Below are 27,937 nucleotides of genomic sequence, written 5' to 3'. Positions count from 1 at the left end.
ACAAGACATGCAGTATCCCCTTCCAGTAATAAGGGTGAAGACACCCAAGGGTTTGTGAACAGACCAATTATAAATGCTTCACCTTTAGACAAATCATTGATTTGGAACAATCTTTTGTAATGAGTGTGAAGTAGCATAACTTCATACTTGCCGGTCGTAAGACCACACTAGATACCCTATAACTTTTAATTGAATGAAGGCAATGAGTTTACATAGAAATTAAAAGACAACTGAACTCTAAATGCGGTGCTTAAGAAAAAAAAAAATTATCAAGCCAATGTCTATTTAAAATTTCACAGAGTGATAAGAAATTTTCTACCATACATGTTAACTGGATAAAGATGCTTAAATTCTTCCTGATGCAAATGACGTCAGCATAATCTTGAAATTCACTTCTAATCTTGATTGTCAGATCAACACTAAGACGTACTGCATTGCAGACCGTGAAGAATTACCTGTAGAAATAAATTAAATATTAAAAACATTGACCTTTTTTGTTCATTCAACATCAAATTCACTATTACTAAGCTAAGCAAAAAACCAGATTTGACTACAACATTTAAAGACATGAGAATAAATACTAAAAAAATTCTAAATATATCTACAAATGAATGAATAATTACATACATACATACACTAAGGCACTTCCCCAATTTTGGGGGGTAGCCGACATCAAACAAATTTAACAAAAAAGGGGACATCTCCTCTCTATGCTCCTCCCAGCCTGACAAGGGACTCAATCGAGTTTGGCTGGTACTGCTAGGGTGGCACAGCCCACCCTCCCATATTATGAATAATTAGTAATTAAAAATTGAAAAACAATGGCAGTTACAATTTCATTAAACTGGAAGACGAAAAAGGCCAAAATGGAAAAAAAAAAATACATTCAATGGAGCCTTTGTAGGGTGACGGCCAGATCCGTTTTCATTCATAGAAAATGGGAATATTATAAAGTGGGGTAGATTGTGGCCCTCATTCTAAAATCGAGTTCGTAGAAAACTGGAATATTCTGAACTGTGGCCGTCGTTCTAAAAACGATTTTGACGGGAGAAGCTAACTTAAAAAACCCACCTAACCTATGCTAAAAGCCGTATCCTTACCCAGGGGGGCTTCGCCCCCCCCCGGACCCCCCTTTACCTACTACGGGAGCGAGAAGATTCGTGGCCGGAGTAAGAACTCGAGCCACAAATTTTCAGGTAATTTAGGGTTTTCGGCAAAAAACATAAAAGTGTGCGTTTAAGCACATATTTAAGATCCGTAGACCATTTCCTAACGTTTTTATTCTATACAAGATAACAGTCGGAGCGATAATAAGCAAATTAGGACGCTTGGCCGTAGCGCTACAAACTACCCCATTCAATACTTGACGACTTTCAACAAAACACGTCGACAGGATTGCAATTGGATATATAGAATCTAGCCCATATGAAGTACAAAGAGGCAAGACAGCAGGGTGGGAGGAAGCAAGCTGTTATAATAGTCAAGTAGAAGGGCCTAGAGTCCGACGGCAAAAAAGACAAACTACATTAAGGCACAGGAGCTTTCAAAAGCAAGTAAAATGAAGGGACTCGATAGTTGATGCTGAAATTTATCAATAAAACTACAGTTAATCCATTTACCCCCAGGCTATTTGGACATTTCCAACCCTTAACCCCCACGGGGTTATTTTTTTCCCAGCACATTTTGCAGTATATTTTTTTTTAAATTGCTCTAACAGCCTTAATTTTTGTCATAGAGAGGTCAGGTTGGTCTCATTCTCTTGGAAAATGCCTGAATTTTCTCAAAACATTTTAAAAAATATGAAAAAAATATTTTTTTTAGCATTTTTTTGCAAGGACGTACCGGTATGTCCATGGGGGTAAAGGGATGAGTTTTGTGAAACATACCAGTACATCCTTTGGGGGTAAAAGGGTTAAGCAAATCATCTCTCTAATTCTATTATCTGTGACTATATACTGGCTGCTGGAAGATGCCCAGTACAGTATCATAAAATACTCACTAAACCACCCAATATAAATTGCTTGTTGAATGATCTCCAAGTTCTTATCTAGCCATCTACGTATTGTGCGCAGAAGGAGCAAATGGATGCCTCAAGTAGTCACTTCAAAACAATGCTGTCAACACATGCAGTACTGTACTTCAGTACTAAACAATGCTGTCAACACTTGCAGTACTGTACTTCAGTACTGTTTGTTACCTATGCACTGCAGTAAAGGTTACAGTACTATACAGTCTGAGTACCTTTAGCCACACTTTGCATTGTCCAAACCTGATGAAAATTCACATGTTCAGCAATTGGCCTTTAGTAAATCCATTAATAACCAACATGAAAACACAAAATGACAGACTAGGTTAGGTTATGAGAAAATGGGTTTGTGTGCACTGAAGGCAGAAATTTCAGAATACGACTGAATTATGACTACGTTTACACCTCCAAAAACCACTCGGTTTAACTTCCTTTCTTACAATTACGTTTTACACCATCAATTGCTGTAATTGTGTCATTATTTGTACCCGATCTAACTACTTCGAGGACATGAAAGTGCCGTAACGGCGCCCTTCACAGCCTGCACAAAGTGGCATAGTTGGACCTCATGGGCAGGAACACCTGAAAAAGAAAGAGAGAAAAGAAATTAGTTCCAGCTAGCTTAGGTTAACGGGAGAGTGAGACACGTCTACACTCTACTGAGCCAAAATAAAAAGTGATCGAGTCACCAGTGCTGGTGGGAGGAGTGGGTGAACACACCCCTGCTAACTACCGGTTTACTTAAACCCTAGTCAACTTCAGTTTCGCCTAGTTTTCAGCTCCACCGATATAACAATGCTAGGTTGAAGAGCGGAAAGTTTGTATCTTGTGTCGGGACAACTTATGTTCATATTAAAAAAATTTGCTAGAAAAACATCTACAGCTAAATACAAGTCACTGAAAATGACAAATTCATAGATAATTTGTATTTTTCCCTAACTAATACAGACCTGGAGTTATTTATGTGTATTATCTTTCAGCATAGCTGGAAGGTAGCCATTAGATTTCAACTGCGAGGTGGCAACCCTGCTTACCCACTCGAGGGTGGCTGGGGGGAACTACAGCAGCTCCAGTCGACAAAGATGATAACCTCTGGGGTAGAGGAACACGTTCCTTCGGACGTGAAGGAAGGTCTAGACTAATAGGTACGTTAGCGGACCTATTAAGATAGAGCGGAAGAGGACCAAGACGCAAAACCTCCAGTAGCTTCTCCTTTGACGGGGAACGCATCAACCCAAAGGAGGGCCACAGCAGACAAACAGCGTCGTCTGAGAGGGACTTCCCCGTGGAGGGCTCCCTCACTGCCTCTCTAGGGGAGACAATGGGAGGAGACCCCAAACGAAGTAGTCCCAGCATTGCCAGGCCGCCACTCGTACTCGACTTCTTCCCCTACGAGTATTACCCCAAACGGAGAGAAGCCCTTTTAAACTTCTTTTTCTTCTGCCTACCAAACCTCAGCTACTGGGAGGGCGAACACTCCCAGCACACACAAGGAGATTCCTTCTAATACGAGTGACTTCGGTACAAAGGACAGTGTGTGTGCAGTGTGTGTGGGGATCAGTCTCCTCCGAGGACATGAAAGTGCCGCAACGGCGCCCGTCACGCCCTGGACAAAGTGGCGTGGTTGGACCTCACAGGCAGGCTCACCTGAAACAGAAAGAGAGAAAAGAAATTAGTTCCAGTCAGTTTAGGTTAACAAGCAATGACGTAGGGATCACCATGTACCGTAGATCGTACTCTGAAATGAGAAAAAATAAATATTTCTTTAAAATAACTTTAATAAATTTAAAAACAAAATGGTGGTAGCTAGAATACAATTAGGAAATTAAATTTTTCTGGATTAAGTTCTGAAAAAGAAATGTAAAAAAAAAAATTATAAGGTTTCCTGAAAAAGATAAAAACTCTACAAGCAAAAATTACATATAAAGATGACTCTGATAATAACGACGAAGACTTTGACGAGTTCGATGACACCCAAGACTTCAAATATGATAACATCAACAACGACCTTGTTTGTAGTATGCATTTTGAAATCCATCCATAAGAGCTAGTTGTTACACCTTGAGTCAAACCACATGGTCCTATAAAACGGGAGGAATAAATGTGGTTGAGGAATGAAGTTGGTGTTTGTAAAACACTAGCATTCCACGAAGGCAAACCTTTTCCTTCCCACTAGGTGATATTGAAACATCCCACCCGGAGATATTTTTCTCCTTTTGTTCCTACTCTAACCCTCCACTAGAGTAGGAGACTCATCTTCTTGCAAGCACAGATAGTGGAGTTTGTGTGCTAAAACCACACATCTTCTGGCAGGTCACATCATAGCGGCAATTGTTGTGCTTGAATCAAGACATCTTCTAGCAGATCACATGATAGTTTGAATTTTTCTAGTCAAGACTAGGAGATTCCAGGACCTCCTAAGAATGCAGTGCATTTAAGTATACCATATCGGAACAAATGATCATTTACAAAATAAAGCTTTCATTTCTATCATTTTGTAGATAATACAGTACTCTGAAAGACAAAAAAAATAGTAAATTAACTATAACACAATTATGAAGAACATTTTCTTCCGAATAAAGTCCTCCGAATTCATACTAAAAAATACCAGCATTATAGAACAGGCTAATATATAAATCAGACTTCAACACAATATTTGGGTTAAAACTCCCTATTCTTTATTTTATAGATAGCCCTTTTCTTAAAACCTTCCAAGAGCTCTGGAACACTAATTGCAAGATTCTGCAATGTCTTCTGGGAGAGTTTATCGCAGGTACTCCTAATACCTCACGGTAGGTCTGCAACCGGTTAATCCCTTGCATGATAACCTTAGGTCAGGGTTCCATTACGTTCGTTTCTCACGTTCCTCAGGAGTCTTGTCCTTCCTGGCGAGAATTCCCAACCTAAATCCCAAGGTTAAAAAGAGTGGGAACGGGGAGTAGCTTACAGGTGTTTCCAGATGTTCCGAACGGAATAAGGTGAGTGATGGCGAAAACCTTCATAAAATATCCTTTCCAACATGCGATGATGCTGGGATCACCATGTACAGTAGATCCTATTCTGAAATGAGAAGTAACACATATTTCTTATATAAAGTTTAATAAATTAAAAAAACAAGTGGTGGTAGCTAAAACAATTAGGCAGATTAACGTTTCCGGATTAAGTTCTGAAAAAAAAAAAATTATAAGATTTCCTGAAAAAAATATAAATTCTTCATGCAAAAATTACGTATGAAGACGACTCTGATGATAACGACGAAGACTTAGACGAACTCAATGACGACGACTTTGACGAATGCAATGACAAGACTTCAATATGAAGATAACCTCAACTCTGATAACTTCAACGACGACCTTGTTTGTAGTATGCATTTTGAAATCCATCCATAAGAGCTAGTTGTTACACCTTGAGTCAAACCACATGGTCCTATAAAATGGGAGGAATAAATGTGGTTGAGGAATGAAGTTGGTGTTTGTGAAATACTAGCATTCCATGAAGGCAAACCTCTTCCTTCCCACTAGGTGATATTGAAATATCCCACCCGGAGATATTTTTCTGCTTTTGTTCCTACTCTAACCCTCCACTAGAGTAGGAGACTCATCTTCTTGCAAGCACAGATAGTGGAGTTTGTGTGCTAAAACCACACATCTTCTGGCAGGTCACATCATAGCGGCAATTGTTGTGCTTGAATCGAGACATCTTCTAGCAGATCACATTATAGTTTGAATTTTTCTAGTCAAGACTAGGAGATTCCAGGACCTCCTAAGTATGCAGTGCATTAAAGTATACCATATCGGAACAAATGATCATTTACAAAATAATGCTTTCATTTCTATCATTTTGTAGATAATACTCTGAAAGAAAAAATAGTAAATTAACTACAGTATAACACAATTATGAAGAACATTTTCTTCCGAATAAAGTCCTCCGAAATCATACTAAAAAATACCAGCATTATAGAACAGGCTAATATATAAATCAGACTTCAACACAATATTTGGGTTAAAACTCCCAACTCTTTATTTTATAGATAGCCCTTTTCTTAAAACCTTCCAAGAGCTCTGGAACACTAATTGCAAGATTCTGCAATGTCTTCTGGGAGAGTTTATCGGAGGTACTCCTAATACCTCACGGTGCGTCTGCAACTGGTTAAATCACTTGCAGGATGACCTTAGGTCGTTTCTCACGTTCCTCAGGAGTCTTGTCCTTCCTGGCGAGGATTCCCAACCTAAATCCCAAGGTTAAAAAGAGTGGGAACGGGGAGTAGCTTACAGGCGTTTCCAGATGTTCCGAATGGAATAAGTTGAGTGATGGCGAAAACCTTCATAAAATATCCTTTCCAACATGCGATGATGCTGGGATCACCATGTACAGTAGATCCTATTCTGAAATGAGAAGTAACACATATTTCTTATATAAAGTTTAATAAATTAAAAAAACAAGTGGTGGTAGCTAAAACAATTAGGAAGATTAACGTTTCTGGATTAAGTTCTGAAAAAAAAGGTAAAAAAAAAATTTATAAGATTTCCTGAAAAAGATATAAATTCATGCAAAAATTACATATGAAGACGACTCTGATAATAACGACGAAGACTTAGACGAACTCAATGACGATGACTTTGAGGAATGCAATACTAAGACTTCAATATGAAGATAACATCAACTTCGACAACTTCAACGACGACCTTGTTTGTAGTATGCATTTTGAAATCCATCCATAAGAGCTAGTTGTTACACCTTGAGTCAAACCACATGGTTATATAAAGTGGGAGGAATAAATGTGGTTGAGGAATGAAGTTGGTGTTTGTAAAACACTAGCATTCCACGAAGGCAAACCTCTTCCTTCCCACTAGGTGATATTGAAACATCCCACCCGGAGATATTTTTCTCCTTTTGTTCCTACTCTAACCCTCCACTAGAGTAGGAGACTCATCTTGTGGCATGCACAGATAGTGGAGTTTGTGTGCTAAAACCACACATCTTCTGGCAGATCACATAGCGGCAATTGTTTGCTTAAATCAGACATCATCTAGCAGATCACATGATAGCTTGAATTTTTCTAGTCAAGACTAGGAGATTCCAGGACCTCCTAAGTATGCAGTGCATTAAAGTATACCATATCAGAACAAATGATCATTTACAAAATAATGCTTTCATTTCTATCATTTTGTAGATAATACTCTGAAAGAAAAAATAGTAAATTAACTACAGTATAACACAATTATGAAGAACATTTTCTTCCGAATAAAGTCCTCCAACGAAATCATACTAGAAATACCAGCATTATAGAACAGGCTAATATATAAATCAGCCTTCAACAATATTTGGGTTAAAACTCCCTATTCTTTATTTTATAGATAGCCCTTTTCTTAAAACCTTCCAAGAGCTCTGGAACACTAATTGCAAGATTCTGCAATGTCTTCTGGGAGAGTTTATCGCAGGTACTCCTAATACCTCACGGTACGTCTGCAACTGGTTAAATCACTTGTAGGATGACCTTAGGTCGTTTCTCACGTTCCTCAGGAGTCTTGTCCTTCCTGGCGAGGATTCTCGACCTAAATCCCAAGGTTAAAAAGAGTGGGAACGGGGAGTAGCTTACAGGCGTTTCCCGATGTTCCGAATGGAATAAGTTGAGTGATGGCAAAAACCTTCATAAAATATCCTTTACAACATGCGATGATGCTGGGATCACCATGTACAGTAGATCGTAGTCTGAAATGAGAAGTAACACATATTTCTTATATAAAGTTTAATAAATTAAAAAAACAAAATGGTGGTAGCTAAAGCAATTAGGAAAATTCAATTTTTCCGGATTAAGTTCTGAAAAGAAGATGTAAAAAAAAATAAGATTTCCTGAAAAAGATATAAATTTTATATGCAAGAATTACATATGAAGACGACTCTGATGATAACGACGAAGACTTAGACGAACTCAATGACGACGACTTTGACGAATGCAATGAAAAGACTTCAATATGAAGATAACATCAACTCTGATAACTTCAACGACGACCTTGTTTGTAGTATGCATTTTGAAATCCATCCATAAGAGCTAGTTGTTACACCTTGAGTCAAACCACATGGATGTATAAAATGGGAGGAATAAATGTGGTTGAAGAATGAAGTTGGTGTTTGTAAAACACTAGCATTCCACGAAGGCAAACCTCTTCCTTCCCACTAGGTCATATCAAAATATCCCTGCCAGAGATATTTTTCTCCTTTTGTTCCTACTCTAACCCTCCACTAGAGTAGGAGACTCATCTTCTTGCAAGCACAGATAGTGGAGTTTGTGTGCTAAAACCACACATCTTCTGGCATAGCACATCATAGCGGCAATTGTGCTTAAATCAGACATCATCTAGCAGATCACATGATAAGTTTACACTTTTCTAGTCATGACTGGGAGATTCCAGGACCTCCTAAGTATGCAGTGCATTAAAGTATACCATATCGGAACAATAATGATCATTTACAAAATAATGCTTTCACTTCTATCATTTTGTAGATCATACTCTGAAAGAAAAAAAAATGGTAAATTAACTATAACACAATTATGAAGAACATTTTCTTCCGAATAAAGTCCTCCGAAATCATACTAAAAAATACCAGCATTATAGAACAGGCTAATATATAAATCAGCCTTCAACACAATATTTGGGTTAAAACTCCCTATTCTTTATTTTATAGATAGCCCTATCTTAAAACCTTTCAAAAGCTCTGGAACACTAATTGCAAGATTCTGCAATGTCTTCTGGGAGAGTTTATCGCAGGTACTCCTAATACCTCACGGTACGTCTGCAACTGTTAATCCCTTGCATGATAACCTTAGGTCAGGGTTCCATTACGTTCGTTTCTCACGTTCCTCAGGAGCCTTAGTCCTTCCTGGCGAGGATTCCCAACCTAAATCCCAAGGTTAAAAAGAGTGGGAACGGGGAGTAGCTTACAGGCGTTTCCCGATGTTCCGAACGGAATAAGGTGAGTGATGGCGAAAACCTTCATAAAATATCCTTTCCAACATGCAATGATGCTGGGATCACCATGTACAGTAGATCCTATTCTGAAATGAGAAGTAACACATATTTCTTATATAAAGTTTAATAAATTAAAAAAACAAGTGGTGGTAGCTAAAACAATTAGGAAGATTAACGTTTCCGGATTAAGTTCTGAAAAAAAAGGTAAAAAAAAATCTATAAGATTTCCTGAAAAAGATATAAATTCTTCATGCAAAAATTACATATGAAGACGACTCTGATAATAACGACGAAGACTTAGACGAACTCAATGACGATGACTTTGATGAATGCAATACTAAGACTTCAATATGAAGATAACATCAACTTCGATAACTTCAACGACGACAACTTCAACAACGACCTTGTTTGTAGTATGCATTTTGAAATCCATCCATAAGAGCTAGTTGTTACACCTTGAGTCAAACCACATGGTTCTATAAAGTGGGAGGATCAAATGTGGTCGAGGAATGAAGTTGGTGTTTGTAAAACACTAGCTTTCCACGAAGGCAAACCTCTTCCTTCCCACTAGGTTATATCGAAATATCCCTGCCAGAGATATTTTTCTCCTTTTGTTCCTATTCTAACCTCCACTAGAGTAGGAGACTCATCTTCTTGCAAGCACAGATAGTGGAGTTTGTGTGCTAAAACCACACATCTTCTGGCATATCACATCATAGCGGCAATTGCGTGCTTAAAACAGACATCTTCTAGCAGATCATATTATACAGTGCCGCTACGATTGATTTGCCGCTAGCCAATTTGGTGCGGTCGTGAGACCTACCTCTAACTAAAATAATCTGTAAAAAAAAAATGGTTATTGATAAACATATGAAATTTTAACTGAGTACTCACCAATCATCACCTAATACTTGGAAGGGCCAAACTTGTTCTTCTTACAAGCTTCGAGTCGTCTGGGCATGGAAGAAATCAAGTTTTCACAAAGCCCTGGGTCGATGCTTTCCCAGACCTCGCGTATGGCCGCCTTGAGTTTTTCAACTGTAGAGACGTCCCTGTCCTGTAATTTGCGTTTAATTAACGCCCAAAGATTTTCAATAGGTGAGAGGTCAGGGGAATTAGCTGGCCACTTATTTAAAAGCTTAATGTCACAATCAGAAAACCAATTAAGGATCAAAGGAGTTGTGTGGCAACGTGCCCCGTCCTGTTGAAAAGTGTCGCAGCCAGTCTTTTCAAAACTCGTCTCTAAAACATCGTTCAGTAATGTATAATAAATTTGTTGGTTTACCCTTACGTTCTTCTCAAACACAACCAACTCTCCAACACCACCAAAACCCACACAACCCCATACCATTACCCCCGCAGGGTACTTTTCACGCCTTTGGCAAAGCCTTTCGTCATTCGGATTGGCGAGTGGACTTCGCCACACTTTCGAGCAATAGCCAGAACTAACTAAGAACGTGGCTTCATCACTAAATAACACTCGTTTCCACTCATCTACGCCCCAATGACCATATTCCTTGACAAACTCCTTTCTTTGAACCTTATGTTTAGCAGTAATAAGGGGCTTCTTCCGCGCAACAACTTTCTTGAAACCTAGTTTTTTGCTAAGGTACTTGCGCACAGTGCTAACAGCCACGTTTCCCAAAATGTTTGGGTTTTCTTCCTTAAATTTACGTGCACTGTGAGTAGGATGAAGCTCTGCTTCACGTTTCAACACCTTAAGAGTTCGCTCAGACACTTTCATATGCCTCCCAGTGCTCTTTGAATGGACGGGTACGGTGGTACCCCCCGACGCCCTATACTTAGCGAGGATATTCCTAATGGTTCTCGGCTTTACACCAGTCTGTTCACTTATTTGTTTTGTTTTTAAACCTATTTTGTGGCACTCTATCACTCTCACAATGTTGTCGTGGGATGTATAACCCGTGGACATTATTATTATGGTCACTACAACACTCTAAACCCAGGCGCTTAGGTAAAAAATTGGGTTTAAGGCCGCACAGAAAGTTTGACAAACGTTCCTCTAAACACTTCCGTGAGAGACTAACGGGTTATTGCAGTCCACCCACGCACTCAGGGAAGAATGAGAAAGATGCCAATTAGTGATTTTTTTGCTCAGGTATTTTTTCACTGAAGTTAGACCGTTTTTACCGCTTTTCACAGCTACGCGACACTTTTCAACTGGACGGGGCACGTTGCCACACAACTCCTTTGATCCTAAATTGATTTTCTGATTGTGACATTAAGCTTTTAATTAAGTGGCCAGCTAATTCCCCTGACCACTCACCTATTGAGAACCTTTGGGCGTTTATTAAACGTCTCTACAGTTGAAAAAATCAAGGCCGCCATACGCGAAGTCTGGGAAAGGATCGACCCAGTGCTTTGTGAAAAATTTATTTCTTCCATGCCCAGACTTCTCAAAGCTTGTAAGAAGAACAAGTTTGGCCCTTCCAAGTATAGGTGATGATTGGTGAGTACTCAGTTAAAATTTCATATATTTATCAATAACCATTTTTTTTTTACAGATTATTTTAGTTAGTGGTAGGTCTCACGACCGCACCAAATTGGCTAGCGGCAAATCAATCGTAGCGGCACTGTAGTTTACACTTTTCTAGTCAAGACTAGGAGATTCCCAGGACCTCCTAAGTATGCAGTGCATTAAAGTATACCATATCGGAACAAATGATCATTTACAAAATAATGCTTTCATTTCTATCATTTTGTAGATAATACTCTGAAAGAAAAAATAGTAAATTTAGTAAATTAACTACAGTATAACACAATTATGAAGAACATTTTCTTCCGAATAAAGTCCTCCGAAATCATACTAAAAAATACCAGCATTATAGAACAGGCTAATATATAAATCAGCCTTCAACACAATATTTGGGTTAAAACTCCCTATTCTTTATTTTATAGATAGCCCTTATCTTAATTAAGAGCTTTGGAACACTAATTGCAAGATTCTGCTATGTCTTCTGGGAGAGTTTATCGCAGGTACTCCTAATACCTCACGGTACGTCTGCAACCGGTTAATCCCTTGCATAACCTTAGGTCAGGGTTCCATTACGTTCGTTTCTCACGTTCCTCAGGAGTCTTGTCCTTCAGGCCGAGAATTCCCGACCTAAATCCCAGGGTTAAAAAGAGTGGGAATGGGGGAGTAGCTTACAGGCGTTTCCAGATGTTCCGAATGGAATAAGTTGAGTGATGGCGAAAACCTTCATAAAATATCCTTTCCAACATGCAATGATGCTGGGATCACCATGTACAGTAGATCCTATTCTGAAATGAGAAGTAACACATATTTCTTATATAAAGTTTAATAAATTAAAAAAACAAGTGATGGTAGCTAAAACACAATTAAGATTCAATTTTTACGGATTAAGTTCTGAAAAAAAAAAGGTAAAAAAAAAAATTATAAGATTTCCTGAAAAAGATATAAATTCTTCATGCAAAAATTACATATGAAGACGACTCTGATAATAACGACGAAGACTTAGACGAACTCAATGACGATGACTTTGACGAATGCAATACTAAGACTTCAATATGAAGATAACATCAACTTCGATAACTTCAATGACGACAACTTCAACAACGACCTTGTTTGTAGCATGCATTTTGAAATCCATCCATAAGAGCTAGTTGTTACACCTTGAGTCAAACCACATGGTTCTATAAAACGGGAGGAATAAATGTGGTTGAGGAATGAAGTTGGTGTTTGTAAAACACTAGCATTCCACGAAGGCAAACCTCTTCCTTCCCACTAGGTGATATTGAAATATCCCACCCGGAGATATTTTTCTCCTTTTGTTCCTACTCTAACCCTCCACTAGAGTAGGAGACTCATCTTCTTGCAAGCACAGATAGAGTTTGTGTGCTCAAATCAGACTTCTTCTGGCAGATCACATCATAGCGGCAATTGTCTGCTTGAATCATGACATCTTCTAGCAGATCACATGATAGTTTACACTTTTCTAGTCAAGACTAAGAGATTCCAGGACCTCCTAAGAATGCAGTGCAAAATATTTGGGTTAAAACTCCCTATTCTTTATTTTATAGATAGCCCTTTTCTTAAAACCTTCCAAGAGCTCTGGAACACTAATTGCAAGATTCTGCTATGTCTTCTGGGAGAGTTTATCGCAGGTACTCCTAATACCTCACGGTACGTCTGCAACTGGTTAAATCACTTGCAGGATGACCTTAGGTCGTTTCTCACGTTCCTCAGGAGTCTTAGTCCTTCCTGGCGAGGATTCTCGACCTAAATCCCAAGGTTAAAAAGAGTGGGAACGGGGAGTAGCTTACAGGCGTTTCCCGATGTTCCGAATGGAATAAGTTGAGTGATGGCAAAAACCTTCATAAAATATCCTTTCCAACATGTAATGATGCTGGGATCACCATGTACAGTAGATCGTACTCTGAAATGAGAAGTAACACATATTTCTTATATAAAGTTTAATAAATTAAAAAAAAAAGTGGTGGTAGCTAAAAAAATTAGGAAGATTCAATTTTTCCTGATTAAGTTCTGAAAAAAAAAAATTATAAGATTTCCTGAAAAAAATATAAATTCTTCATGCAAAAATTACGTATGAAGACGACTCTGATGATAACGACGAAGACTTAGACGAACTCAATGACGACGACTTTGACGAATGCAATGACAAGACTTCAATATGAAGATAACCTCAACTCTGATAACTTCAACGACGACCTTGTTTGTAGTATGCATTTTGAAATCCATCCATAAGAGCTAGTTGTTACACCTTGAGTCAAACTACATGGTCCTATAAAATGGGAGGAATAAATGTGGTTGAGGAATGAAGTTGGTGTTTGTAAAACACTAGCATTCCACGAAGGCAAACCTCTTCCTTCCCACTAGGTGATATTGAAATATCCCACCCGGAGATATTTTTCTCCTTTTGTTCCTACTCTAACCCTCCACTAGAGTAGGAGACTCATCTTCTTGCAAGCACAGATAGTGGAGTTTGTGTGCTAAAACCACACATCTTCTGGCAGATCACATCATAGCGGCAATTGTGCTTGAATCAGAAATCATCTAGCAGATCACATTATAGTTTACACTTTTTTAGTCATGACTGTGAGATTCCAGGACCTCCTAAGAATGCAGTGCAAAATATTTGGGTTAAAACTCCCTATTCTTTATTTTATAGATAGCCCTTTTCTTAAAACCTTCCAAGAGCTCTGGAACACTAAATTGCAAGATTCTGTAATGTCTTCTGGGAGAGTTTATCGCAGGTACTCCTAATACCTCACGGTACGTCTGCAACTGGTTAAATCACTTGCAGGATGACCTTAGGTCGTTTCTCACGTTCTTCAGGAGTCTTGTCCTTCCTGGGGAGGATTCCCGACCTAAATCCCAGGGTTAAAAAGAGTGGGAACGGGGAGTACCTTACAGGCGTTTCCCCGATGTTCCGAATGGAATAAGTTGAGTGATGGCGAAAACCTTCATAAAATATCCTTTCCAACATGCGATGATGCTGGGATCAGCATGTACAGTAGATCGTAGTCTGAAATGAGAAGTAACACATATTTCTTATATAAAGTTTAATAAATTAAAAAAACAAGTGATGGTAGCTAAAACACATTTAAGATTCAATTTTTCCGGATTAAGTTCTGAAAAAAAAGGTAAAAAAAAAAATTATAAGATTTCCTGAAAAAGATATAAATTCTTCATGCAAAAATTACATATGAAGACGACTCTGATGACGACGAAGACTTTGAAGAGTTCGATGACACCTAAGACTTAAAATATGATAACATCAACAACGACCTTGTTTGTAGTATGCATTTTGAAATCCATCCATAAGAGCTAGTTGTTACACCTTGAGTCAAACCACATGGTCCTATAAAACGGGAGGAATAAATGTGGTTGAGGAATGAAGTTGGTGTTTGTAAAACACTAGCATTCCACGAAGGCAAACCTCTTCCTTCCCACTAGGTGATATTGAAACATCCCACCCGGAGATATTTTTCTCCTTTTGTTCCTACTCTAACCCTCCACTAGAGTAGGAGACTCATCTTCTTGCAAGCACAGATAGTGGAGTTTGTGTGCTAAAACCACACATCTTCTGGCAGGTCACATCATAGCGGCAATTGTTGTGCTTGAATCAAGACATCTTCTAGCAGATCACATGATAGTTTGAATTTTTCTAGTCAAGACTAGGAGATTCCAGGACCTCCTAAGTATGCAGTGCATTAAAGTATACCATATCGGAACAAATGATCATTTACAAAATAATGCTTTCATTTCTATCATTTTGTAGATAATACTCTGAAAGAAAAAATAGTAAATTAACTACAGTATAACACAATTATGAAGAACATTTTCTTCCGAATAAAATCCTCCGAAATCATACTAAAAAATACCAGCATTATAGAACAGGCTAATATATAAATCAGCCTTCAACACAATATTTGGGTTAAAACTCCCTATTCTTTATTTTATAGATAGCCCTTTTCTTAAAACCCCTGGAACACTAATTGCAAGATTCTGCAATGTCTTCTGGGAGAGTTTATCGCAGGTACTCCTAATACCTCACGGTACGTCTGCAACTGGTTAAATCACTTGCAGGATGACCTTAGGTCGTTTCTCACGTTCCTCAGGAGTCTTGTCCTTCCTGGCGAGGATTCCCAACCTAAATCCCAAGGTTAAAAAGAGTGGGAACGGGGAGTAGCTTACAGGCGTTTCCCGATGTTCCGAACGGAATAAGGTGAGTGATGGCGAAAACCTTCATAAAATATCCTTTCCAACATGCGATGATGCTGGGATCACCATGTACAGTAGATCATAGTCTGAAATGAGAAGTAACACATATTTCTTATATGAAGTTTAATAAATTGAAAAAACAAGTGATGGTAGCTAAAACACATTTAAGATTCAATTTTTCCGGATTAAGTTCTGAAAAAAAAGGTAAAAAAAAAAATTATAAGATTTCCTGAAAAAGATATAAATTCTTCATGCAAAAATTACATATGAAGACGACGAAGACTTTGAAGAGTTCGATGACACCTAAGACTTCAAATATGATAACATCAACAACGACCTTGTTTGTAGTATACATTTTGAAATCCATCCATAAGAGCTAGTTGTTACACCTTGAGTCAAACCACATGGTCCTATAAAACGGGAGGAATAAATGTGGTTGAGGAATGAAGTTGGTGTTTGTAAAACACTAGCATTCCACGAAGGCAAACCTCTTCCTTCCCACTAGGTGATATTGAAACATCCCACCCGGAGATATTTTTCTCCTTTTGTTCCTACTCTAACCCTCCACTAGAGTAGGAGACTCATCTTCTTGCAAGCACAGATAGTGGAGTTTGTGTGCTAAAACCACACATCTTCTGGCAGGTCACATCATAGCGGCAATTGTTGTGCTTGAATCAAGACATCTTCTAGCAGATCACATGATAGTTTGAATTTTTCTAGTCAAGACTAGGAGATTCCAGGACCTCCTAAGTATGCAGTGCATTAAAGTATACCATATCGGAACAAATGATCATTTACAAAATAATGCTTTCATTTCTATCATTTTGTAGATAATACTCTGAAAGAAAAAATAGTAAATTAACTACAGTATAACACAATTATGAAGAACATTTTCTTCCGAATAAAGTCCTCCGAAATCATACTAAAAAATACCAGCATTATAGAACAGGCTAATATATAAATCAGCCTTCAACACAATATTTGGGTTAAAACTCCCTATTCTTTATATTATAGATAGCCCTTTTCTTAAAACCTTCCAAGAGCACTGGAACACTAATTGCAAGATTCTGCAATGTCTTCTGGGAGAGTTTATCGCAGGTACTCCTAATACCTCACGGTACGTCTGCAACTGGTTAAATCACTTGTAGGATGACCTTAGGTCGTTTCTCACGTTCCTCAGGAGTCTTGTCCTTCCTGGCGAGGATTCTCGACCTAAATCCCAAGGTTAAAAAGAGTGGGAACGGGGAGTAGCTTACAGGCGTTTCCCGATGTTCCGAACGGAATAAGTTGAGTGATGGCGAAAACCTTCATAAAATATCCTTTCCAACATGCGATGATGCTGGGATCACCATGTACAGTAGATCCTATTCTGAAATGAGAAGTAACACATATTTCTTATATAAAGTTTAATAGAACACAATTAGGAAGATTAATGTTTCCGGATTAAGTTCTGAAAAAAAAGGTAAAAAAAAAAAATTATAAGATTTCCTGAAAAAGATATAAATTCTTCATGCAAAAATTACATATGAAGACGACTCTGATAATAACGACGAAGACTTAGACGAACTCAATGACGATGACTTTGACGAATGCAATACTAAGACTTCAATATGAAGATAACATCAACTTCGATAACTTCAACGACGACAACTTCAACAACGACCTTGTTTGTAGCATGCATTTTGAAATCCATCCATAAGAGCTAATTGTTACACCTTGAGTCAAACCACATGGTCCTATAAAATGGGAGGAATAAATGTGGTTGAGGAATGATGTTGGCGTTTGTAAAACACTAGCATTCCACGAAGGCAAACCTCTTCCTTCCCACTAAGGTCATATCAAAATATCCCTGCCAGAGATATTTTTCTCCTTTTGTTCCTACTCTAACCCTCCACTAGAGTAGGAGACTCTTCTTGCAAGCACAGATAGTGGAGTTTGTGTGCTAAAACCACACATCTTCTGGCAGGTCACAAAGACAATTATGGGCGGCACCAGTATGATACCAGGGTTTTAAGGGTGGGGGTGTCATAAACGAGAGATTTACAGCAATAATAAGTCAGAAATGCTAAATAAGAACAAGATAACAAGGTTGGAAAAATATATGGATCATGTAAGTGGATGAACATAGGCTAACTATGATTATTTAACACATTTGAGATTTGTAAAAGGGTACAGAACCTAAGAAACCCACCTAACCTAACTTAGTAGTTCCCAGGTCGCAACCCCTAGCCGGGGGCAAGACCCCAAGCCCCCTTACCAGGTCACAACCCCTAGCCAGGAGCAAGCCCCCGGACCCCCTTAGCAGGTCACAAACTAAAGCGGAATGACAATTCACAAATAAATCCTTACCTTAAGTTTGGGAGGTCAAAGGCTGTGGGTCTTCTGTTGACAAAGGAAGAACTGTCACTGACCCTGTCGTAAACGTAGATGGGTGGGGGTACAGTTTGGCGGCTTGAAGCAGGGAATTAGACCTCTTGTGCTGCTGGAAAAATAAGCACACTTTAGTTTGCTAAATATTGAAAAAACCAAACTGAACATTAAAATACGTATAATAATTTTTACCTGGCAGATAAAGACATAACGAGATAAATATTGAATAAAATTTTCTTTTTGAATTCCGCCATGGAGAACGTAACTCTTGATATCCCGCCAGTGTCTCTCAAAGGTAAACAATGGACTTAGGAGTAAAAAACATACTTCACATTTAAATCGATACGTAAGTTATTATGACCCAGCCCACATTAAATATACAGAAAAAGACAACAAGCTAGCCAGCACTCGTCCATTTCTTAAAGCGAATTTCATTTTCGCTAGCAATTAAACTATATATCAACCTTGCTTTTTTTTTAGGATTGTGTTAGCCTTATTTGGTAACGTTGCCGACTGGGGTTCGAGTCCCGCTCAAACTCGTTAGTTCCTTTAGTAGCCGCAACCTCACCATCCTTGCGAACTAAGGTTGGGGGATTTGGGGGTGCCTATAGGTCCACCTACTGAGGCATCAAGCATCCCTTACCTGGCCCTCCCTGATCCTATGTACTGATCATATGTATTTATAGTCAGTCTCTAGGGCATTGCCCGGCTTGCTAGGGCAATGCCACCATCCCCTGCCTCTGCCATTCATGAGTAACAACACCTGGCTCGCCTCTGTACTGACAAGAGATGAGCATCATGCTCTGCGTGTAAGCCGAGAAGCCAAGTATTTTAGCAGACATACCTCCGATTACTCAACCACCTCTACACTACCCGATTACAGTTCATAATTCTATATTTCAACATTTCATGACACTCCTATAATTAATTCCACTTATTTACAGAAAATGGACATCTGTGCATTGCATCTTAAAAACTATTATATGAAGGAACATGTCGTCAAACTACCCCCAAAACAGCATTAAACATATGGTAAAGGATAGGTTAGGATATGTTAGGTCTGATACCCGAGACTATCGATCTTTTTGGCTGGTGAATCTCTTTGCAATAACATAAACAATCATTCATTTGAAGTAAACCAAAAAAAAAAAAAAAAAAAAAATTGCCTTGGCAAAGAAAACGGTATAAACCCATCTTCTACTCGTTAGCACTGAACTGTACTATAACAATTTCTACGTTCAACAAATTTCGGTAGAGTTGTATTGTATTACAGGGTGTGATTTCAAACAGAAAATGTATTCCTATAGTAAATAACGTGATTTAACAGAATTTGACCTTTATGTCAACCGCAAACAAACAGATCAACCAATTCGACTAACTTTAAGTTGCAAATTGGTTGCTGTTAAGGATGAAATGAAAGTGAAAACCGGTTAAATCACGTTATTTTCTAACTTTAAGTTGCGAATTGGTTGCTGTTAAGGATGAAATGAAAGTGAAAACCAGTTAAATCACGTTATTTTCTACAGGAACACCAACACACCAGACAATAGCCTACCTGTTATATTTCGACCTCCCAAACTTGGATTCATCCACTTCAACGACACTGACAGGCCAACCAATACCCGGCAAATTCTGGCAGTAATTTTCCGCGACATCCGAACAATAAGACCTCCAGTTAACCGAAGTTTGTAATGTCCAGCCAATGTTATAGGTGACAACTTCGTGCGAAAAGGCCCTTTCAAGGAAATGATTCACAAACAGCAGTATTTCCCATGCTCGAACGTGAGCCTTTTCCAAGAAAGTGCCCTTAAATGCGGTTACGGAAAAACCCCATGCACGACGCTTTTCCTTCTAAGCAACCTTGACTGATCGATTACAAGCCCACTAATTAACTTGAGATCTAAAGACACATGGCTGCTGGCAGGAAGGGCATTGAATCTCTTTAGGGATGACTCCATGGTTCTATAGGAACTCATATGCCCCTTTATTTTCTCTGAAAAAAAGAGGGAATGTATCTCCCACTCCCTCAGACAACAACCTTGGCATATGGAAAAACAGTGGGGATAGGTGTTGTAAAAGAACATACATGAACTTATGAAGAACTACTTATAAGCTGCTAATTGGTTTAAAAAAAAAAACACCTGACAGATATGTCATTATAAATGCACAGAAGGCTCCGCAATACATGGAAAAAAAAACGCATGCACAAGAAGTCCCCTTCAGTCTTTCAAAGGTAAACAATGGACCTGGAGTAAAAAACATAACTTACATTTAAATCGACCAATACGTAAGTTCTTATGACCCAGTCCACATTAAACATAAACATATAGAGAAGGACAACAAGCTACCCAGCACTCGTCCATTTCTTATAGCGAATTTCAGTTTTGCTAGCAATTCAACTATCATCTATCAACCTTGCTTTTTTTAGGATTGTGGTAGCCTATTTGCTAACGTTGCTGACTGGGGTTTGAGTCACGCTCAAACTCCTTAGTTCCTTTGGTAGCTGCAACATCACCATCCTTGCGACCTAAGGTTGGGGGATTTGGTGGCGCCTATAGGTCCACCAGTAAATACAAGATACTTTAATTTCTAGTCAAATACATGATCCATATATTTTTCCTACTCGTTATCTTGTGTTTTATGCATTTCATACTTTGATTGTTGGGGCAAACCACCCATTCATGAGTTTTTGGACCCCATTATATAGACAATTATGGGCGGCCCCAGGAAGATACTGGGGTTTTAAGGGTGGGGGAAGGTCATAAACGAGAGATTTACAGCAATAATAATGGTCACGAATGCAAAATAAGAACAAGATAACCAGTTGGAAAAATACATGGATCAAGTAAGTGGCTGAACATAGGCCAACTGTGATTATTTAACACATTTGAGATTTGTAAAAGGGTACAGAACCTAACAAACCCAACTAACCTAACTTAGTAGTTCCCAGTTGGCAACCCCTAGCTGGGGTCAAGACCCTGGACCCCCTTCCCAGGTCACAACCCCTAGCCAGGAGCAAGCCCCCGAACCCCCTTACCAGGTCACAAACTAAAGCGGAATGACAATTCACAAATAAATCCTTACCTTAAGTTTGGGAGGTCGAAGGCTGTGGGACTTCCGTTGACAAAAGAAGAACTGTCACTGACCCTGTCGTAAACGTAGATGGGTGGGGGTACAGTTTGGTGGCTTGAAGCAGGGAATTAGACCTCTTGTGCTGCTGGAAAAATAAGCACACTTTAGTTTGCTAACTATTGAAAATAAGAAACTGAACATTAAAAATACGTATAATAATTTTTACCTGGCAGATAAAGACATAACGAGATAAATATTGAATAAAATGAATCACTGTGGATTACGCTACCCGTCTTAATATAATGTTGTATGAAGGGCATAAGGGTCTCTGCATTTCTTGGTTGGTCCACCAAAGGGACCAAAAACTTTGCTCTCCCGCTTCATGCTACCAGACAAAAGCCTACCTCTGTTATATTTCGACCTCCCACACTTGAATTCATCCACTTCGACGACACTGCCAGGCCAACCAATACCCGGCAAGTTCTGGCAGTAATTTTCCGCGACTTCCGAACAATAAGACCTCCAGTTAACCAAAGTTTGTAATGTCCAGCCAAGGTTATAGGTGACATCGCCATGCGAAAAGGCCCTTTCAAGGAAATGATTCACGAACACCAGTATTTCCCATGCTTGAACGTGAGCCTTTTCCAAGAAAGTGCCCTTAAATGCGGTTACGGAAAAACCCCATGCACGACGCTTTTCCTTCTAAGCAACCTTGACTGATTGATTACAAGCCCACTGATTAACTTGAGATCTAAAGACACATGGCTGTTGGCAGGAAGGGCATTGAATGTCTGAAGGGATGACTCCATGGTTCTGTAGGAATTCATATACCCCTTCATTTTCTCTGAAAAAGAGGGAATGTATCTCCCACTCCCTCAGACAACAACCTTGGCATATGGAAAAACAGTGGGGATAGGTTTGTAAAAGAACATAAGGGAACTTATGAAGAACTACTTGTAAGCTGTTAATTGGTTTAAAAAAAAACACCTGACAGATATGTCATTGTAAATGCACAGAAGGCTCCGCAATACATGGAAAAAAAAAAGGCATGCACAGTAAGTCCCCTTCAGTTTCTCAAATGTAAACAATGGACTTAAGAGTAAAAAAACGATTATTGGGGCAAGCTACCCGTTCCTGAGTTTTTGGACCTCATTATATCAAAACAATTATGGGTGGCCCCAGTACGATACTGGGGTTTTAAGGGTGGGGGAATGTCATAAACAAGATATTTACAGCAATAATAATGGTCAGAAATGCAAAATAAGAACAACATAACCAGTTGGAAAAATATATGGATCATGTAAGTGGCTGAACATATGCAAACTATGATTATTTAACTCATTTGAGATTTGTAAAAGGGTACAGAACCTAACAAACCCACCTAACCTAACTTAGTAGTTCCCAGGTCGCAACCCCTAGCCGGGGCAAGCCCCAGACCCCCTTCCCAGGTCACAACCCCTAGCCGGGGGCAAGCCCCCGAACCCCCTTCCCAAGTCACAAACTAAAGCCAAATCACAATTCATAAATAAATCCTTACCTTAAGTTTGGGAGGTCGAAGCCTGTGGGTCTTCCGTTGATAAAATAAGAACTGTCACTGACCCTGTCATAAACGTAGATGGGTGGGGGGACAGTTTGGCGGCTTAAAAGTAGGGAATTACCTCTTGTGCTGCTGAAAAAATAAGCACACTTTAGTTTGCTAATTATTGAAAAAAAGAAACATTAAAATACGTATAATAATTTTTACCTGGCAGATAAAGACATAACGAGATAAATATTGATTAAAATTTTCTTTTTGAATTCCGCCATGGAGAACGTAACTCTTGATATCCCGCCACAGTCTCTTAAATGAAAACAATGGACAGAGTAAAAAACATACTTCACATTTAAATCGACCGATACGTAAGGTATCCCTTTTACCCCCAAAGGACGTACTGGTACGTTTCACAAAAGCCATCCCTTTACCCCCATGGACGTACCGGTACGTCCTAGCAAATAAATGCTATAAAATTTTTTTTTTTCATATTTTTGATAATTTTTTGAGATACTTCAGGCATTTTCCAAGAGAAAGAGACCAACCTGACCTCTCTATGATGAAAATTAAGGCTGTTAGAGCAATTTAAAAAAAAATATACTGCAAAATGTACTTAAAAAAAAATAACCCCTGGGGGTTAAAGGTTGGAAAGTTCCAAATAGCCTGGGGGTAAAAGGGTTATTATGACCCAGCCCACATTAAATATACAGAGAAAGACAACAAGCTAGCCAGCACTCGTCCATTTCTTATAGCGAATTTCATTTTCGCTAGCAATTAAACTATTTATCAACCTTGCTTTTATTAGGATTGTGTTAGCCTTATTTGGTAACGTTGCTGACTGGGGTTCGAGTCCCGCTCAAACTCGTTAGTTCCTTTAGTAGCTGCAACCTCACCATCCTTGCGAACTAAGGTTGGGGGATTTGGGGGTGCCTATAGGTCCACCTACTGAGGTATCAGCATCCCTTACCTGGCGCTCCCTGGTCCTATGTACTGATCATATGTATTTATAGTCAGTCTATAGGGCATTGCCCGGCTTGCTAGGGCAATGCCACCATCCCCTGCCTCTGCCATTCATGAGTAACTCAACACCTGGCTCGCCTCTGTACTGACAAGAGATGAGCATCATGCTCTGCGTGTAAGCCGAGCAGCCAAGTATTTTAGCAGACAAACCTCCAATTACTCAACCACCTCTACACTACCCGATTACAGTTCATAATTCTATCTTTTCAACATTTCATGACCCTCCTATAATTAATTCCACTTATTTACAGAAAATGGACATCTGTGCATTGCATCTTAAAAACTATTATATGAAGGAACATGTCGTCAAACTACCCTCAAAACAGCATTAAAGATATGGTAAAGGATAGGTTAGGATATGTTAGGTCTGATACCCGAGACTATCGATCTTTTTGGCTGGTGAATCTCTTTGCAATAACATAAACGATCATTCATTTGAAGTAAACCAAAAAAAAAAAAAAAAATTGCCTTGGCAAAGAAAACGTTATAAACCCATTTTCGATTCGTTAGCACTGAACTGTACTATAACAATTTCTACGTTCAACAAATTTCGGTAGAGTTGTATTGTATTACAGGGTGTGATTTCAAACAGAAAATAAGTATTCCTATAGTAAATAACGTGATTTAACAGAATTTGACCTTTATGTCAACCGCAAACAAACAGATCAACCAATTCGACTAACTTTAAGTTGCGAATTGGTTGCTGTTAAGGATGAAATGAAAGTGAAAACCAGTTAAATCACGTTATTTTCTACAGGAAAACACATATTTTCTGTTAAAATGGCTAAATATAATCACTGTTGTCATATATATATATATATATATATATATATATATATATATATATATATATATATATATATATATATATATGTGTTAAAATATTCAAATATAAGGACTTGTTCAACAGTGTCACTTCACTCACGAATGTACTGCGAACGATAACATTAGCAACGTTACCAATGATACACAGTGTTACCAACGATGCCTTGGATTGTTACGGTAATATTACTGGTTACACAATATATAAAAAATATAAAAAGTACAAAAAGGGTACAGAACCTAACAAACCAACCTAACCTAGTAGTTGACAGGTCACAAACCTCAGGTATTTACTGAGAACGGTAAAATTAGCCACGATACGAATGATACACAGCGTTACCAACGGTGCGGTGACATTACTAGAGATAGTAATGCTAAATATTTCCATACGTATTTTAAATATTTTTTCCATATAAGTTTTACACAATACATAAAAAGTTCAAAAAGGGTACAGAACCTAACAAACCCACCTAACCTAACCTAGGAGTTCCCAGGTCACAAACCTCACGTATGTACTAGGAATGTTAAAATAAGCAACGTTACCAATGATACACAGTGTTAACGTTACAAAGGCATTGCTAACGGTAGCAATGCTACGGTAATATTGTCATGTGTACTTTAATGAATTGTTCCAAATACTTTACAAAATATATAAAAAGGTACAAAAAGGGTACAGAACCTAACAAACCCATCTAACCTAACCTAGAAGTTAACAGGTCACAAAACACATATGACGACTTTAGTTGAATGACTTACGGTTATGAAGGGGACGTCGAAACTTGCGGGACACGGGAGGGTGAGACTGACGGCTTAACTTTAAATATTATCTACCATGGGGGTAGGCGACTTTTTCCCAAAAATGTACCTTTATAAGTAACAGTATAACCACAGCGACGTTTATTTTTGGTTTTAGGTATCTTGGTTTCGGTATTACAATAAAACACGTGAATGTCTTTCTTGTAAGATAGGAGCGAACGGCAATAAAACACGTGAATGTCTTTCTTGTAAGATAGGAGGGAACGGCAATAAAACACGTGAATGTCTTTCTTGTAAGATAGGAGGGAACGGCAATAAAACACGTGAATGTCTTTCTTGCAAGATAGGAGGGAACGGCAATAAAACACGTGAATGTCTTTCTTGTAAGATAGGAGGGAACGGCAATAAAACACGTGAATGTCTTTCTTGTAAGATAGGAGGGAACGGCAATAAAACACGTGAATGTCTTTCTTGTAAGATAGGAGGGAACGGCACTGTAAACGTTGAGGAATTGCATCGTATGCTTTAAGGAAATTATCAACATTGGATGAAGAATCATAGAAATCACCATGGAATTTAGCAAATGCCTTTAGGTATGGAATACTGCAGCCATTACAAGTTTCTATAACTTCCTCCATCGCAAAATACGAAAAAATAAATCTCACTTGAAATGAAGGACACCTTACTAGGACAAAGGTTTCCAGGGAATAGGATTCGGCGGAAGGGGTATGAATAGACCACTTAAAGAGCTAGAGGAAGGGGGTAGGGAAATATCAACTGACAACCCCCTTTGTGAAAACTTTGAATACGTACAGGTTCGTGATTGGTTAACGGGAAAACAACGGAGTCTAGAGGGTAAACATGAATGAATTGGATAGAGAAACTTGTATAGAGCAAGTATTTATGTGAAATCGGGGTGTGACAGAAATAACAAAAGGAATAAAACCAATATAGGAAGATAAAATGCGATGTATGATAAATAATATTGAATGGGAATTAAAATGATTGATTTTATAAGGTATAGGATCATAAAGAGTAATTCTAGGGTCAAAAGTAATATGTATACGGGGGTATTACATAAGAAATCACGTAATAGACTTGAAGAGCTGGTAGAGAGACGAAGTTACATTTCACGGTTAGGGAAGAAGAAATCCTATTGGTGGGGGAAAAGTTTCTGCGCAGGGAGGCGGGGTTTTATCGCAGAACGTAAGTGCGTGAGCGTGCTAATGTTAGCATGGAATGCTAACATTTAATCTACATCAGACATTGACAGTACTGGTTACTGTATTTTTTCATGAGGCATAACCTTTGCAACGGCGCCTCCAAAGTTTATCCAGTTATACTGTTTTGTCTTTTCCTCCAATTATTATAAATCCAAGAAGGTAATGTATAGAGAAGAAAGTATTTGTTTTACTATTATACATCGTTTCCCCAGTATGTTTTTCCCACCCAAAACCCAGAGCTCCCACTGGGGGTCCTCCATTACCGTAGGATAGATATATATATTTCTGAAACTATTAATTTGCGACGGGAACGTGTCATTTTCCAAGAGAGCGTAATTTTCTCTTTAAGAAAAAGTAGTTTTTTTTACTAGGTTACATTGCCCTGTAATACACTACAATAATACCGGATTTTGAACAAGTCATATTTAAAAATTTTAACAAAATATATATAAAAGACATTTAAACATTTCAACAGAAAATATGTTTTCCTGTAGAAAATAATGTGATTAAACCGGTTTCCACCTTCATTTCCTCCGTATTAACAGCAACCAGTTCGGATACTTAAAGTTAGTAGAATTGGTTGTTGTTGGTTTGTGATTGAAATTCGGTCAAATCCCGTTATATACTAAAGGAAGACATATTTTCTGATCGAAATGAGAATCTGTAATACAGTAAATCTTTACCGATAAATTAAGCCAGGTTAAGTCTGATACCCGAGACTATCGATTTTTTTGGCTGGTGAATCTTTACAAAAACCTTAATGATCAGCTGGGGTGAATGTAGTTCATTGGGACAGGTAAGATAAGAGTACAGCAGTCTAAGGTTACGGCCCCTAGGTCAGGTTAGGTGGAGAACCTTAGGTTAAGTAAGGTAAGGTAAGGTTAGGTGATGTTCTTGTCTGTAAAATTAGGTTTTTCACTGTCCCAACAAACTACAAAGGCTCCGAAAAATAATACAAACCCGATTTAAACTGATTAGCGCAATTATCTGTCTACTCAAATTCCGAAGTATTAAAAGGGTATAAAAGCCACTCATAGAGCACGTGACCCCATACTGCACATGGTACCATAAGACATTTCTGTACCAAATAAAATGACGAAACCTCGCAGTACAAGACACTTCCAACTTATACAAATATACAAGACTGAAATATACAGAGGCCTATGCATACCTTAGGCATAATTTCCAAATCCAAAAAATTTCGAGTTGACTCTTGGCTCGCCTGCCGGCTTACTTGACACGTGGCAGCCATATTGAATTCGTGACAACATCGGAGTTAATTATGTTTAATTGCAATGAATTACCACAATTACGTGAGAAATTTAATTACCTGTAATTAGCCGATCCTATCACGGTTACACTGACGGGAAAAGCTATATATATTGGCAGATAATGACACTGTAGAAAGATAACTTTTGA

At 38.5% G+C, this 27,937-nt stretch overlaps 1 long non-coding RNA gene across 4 annotated transcripts; it reads right to left on the bottom strand.

Moving 5' to 3' along the window:
• On the bottom strand, positions 1-27,937 carry LOC137636120 (uncharacterized). Of its 4 annotated transcripts, none has more exons than XR_011042948.1 (5): positions 27,849-27,937; positions 22,704-22,835; positions 21,179-21,311; positions 18,074-18,203; positions 1-455 (listed from the first exon to the last, which is right to left on the bottom strand). It is a non-coding gene; the product is annotated as an uncharacterized lncRNA (long non-coding RNA). The 4 variants fall into 4 exon arrangements; XR_011042949.1 differs by having other exon boundaries at positions 18,074-18,206; positions 21,179-21,308; XR_011042946.1 differs by having other exon boundaries at positions 21,179-21,308.

Source organism: Palaemon carinicauda, unplaced genomic scaffold, assembly GCF_036898095.1.
Source record: "Palaemon carinicauda isolate YSFRI2023 unplaced genomic scaffold, ASM3689809v2 scaffold234, whole genome shotgun sequence".
NCBI lineage: Eukaryota > Metazoa > Arthropoda > Malacostraca > Decapoda > Palaemonidae > Palaemon > Palaemon carinicauda.
The sequence above is the reverse complement of the archived record's forward strand: the minus strand, read 5'-3'. Positions and strand labels throughout refer to the sequence as shown.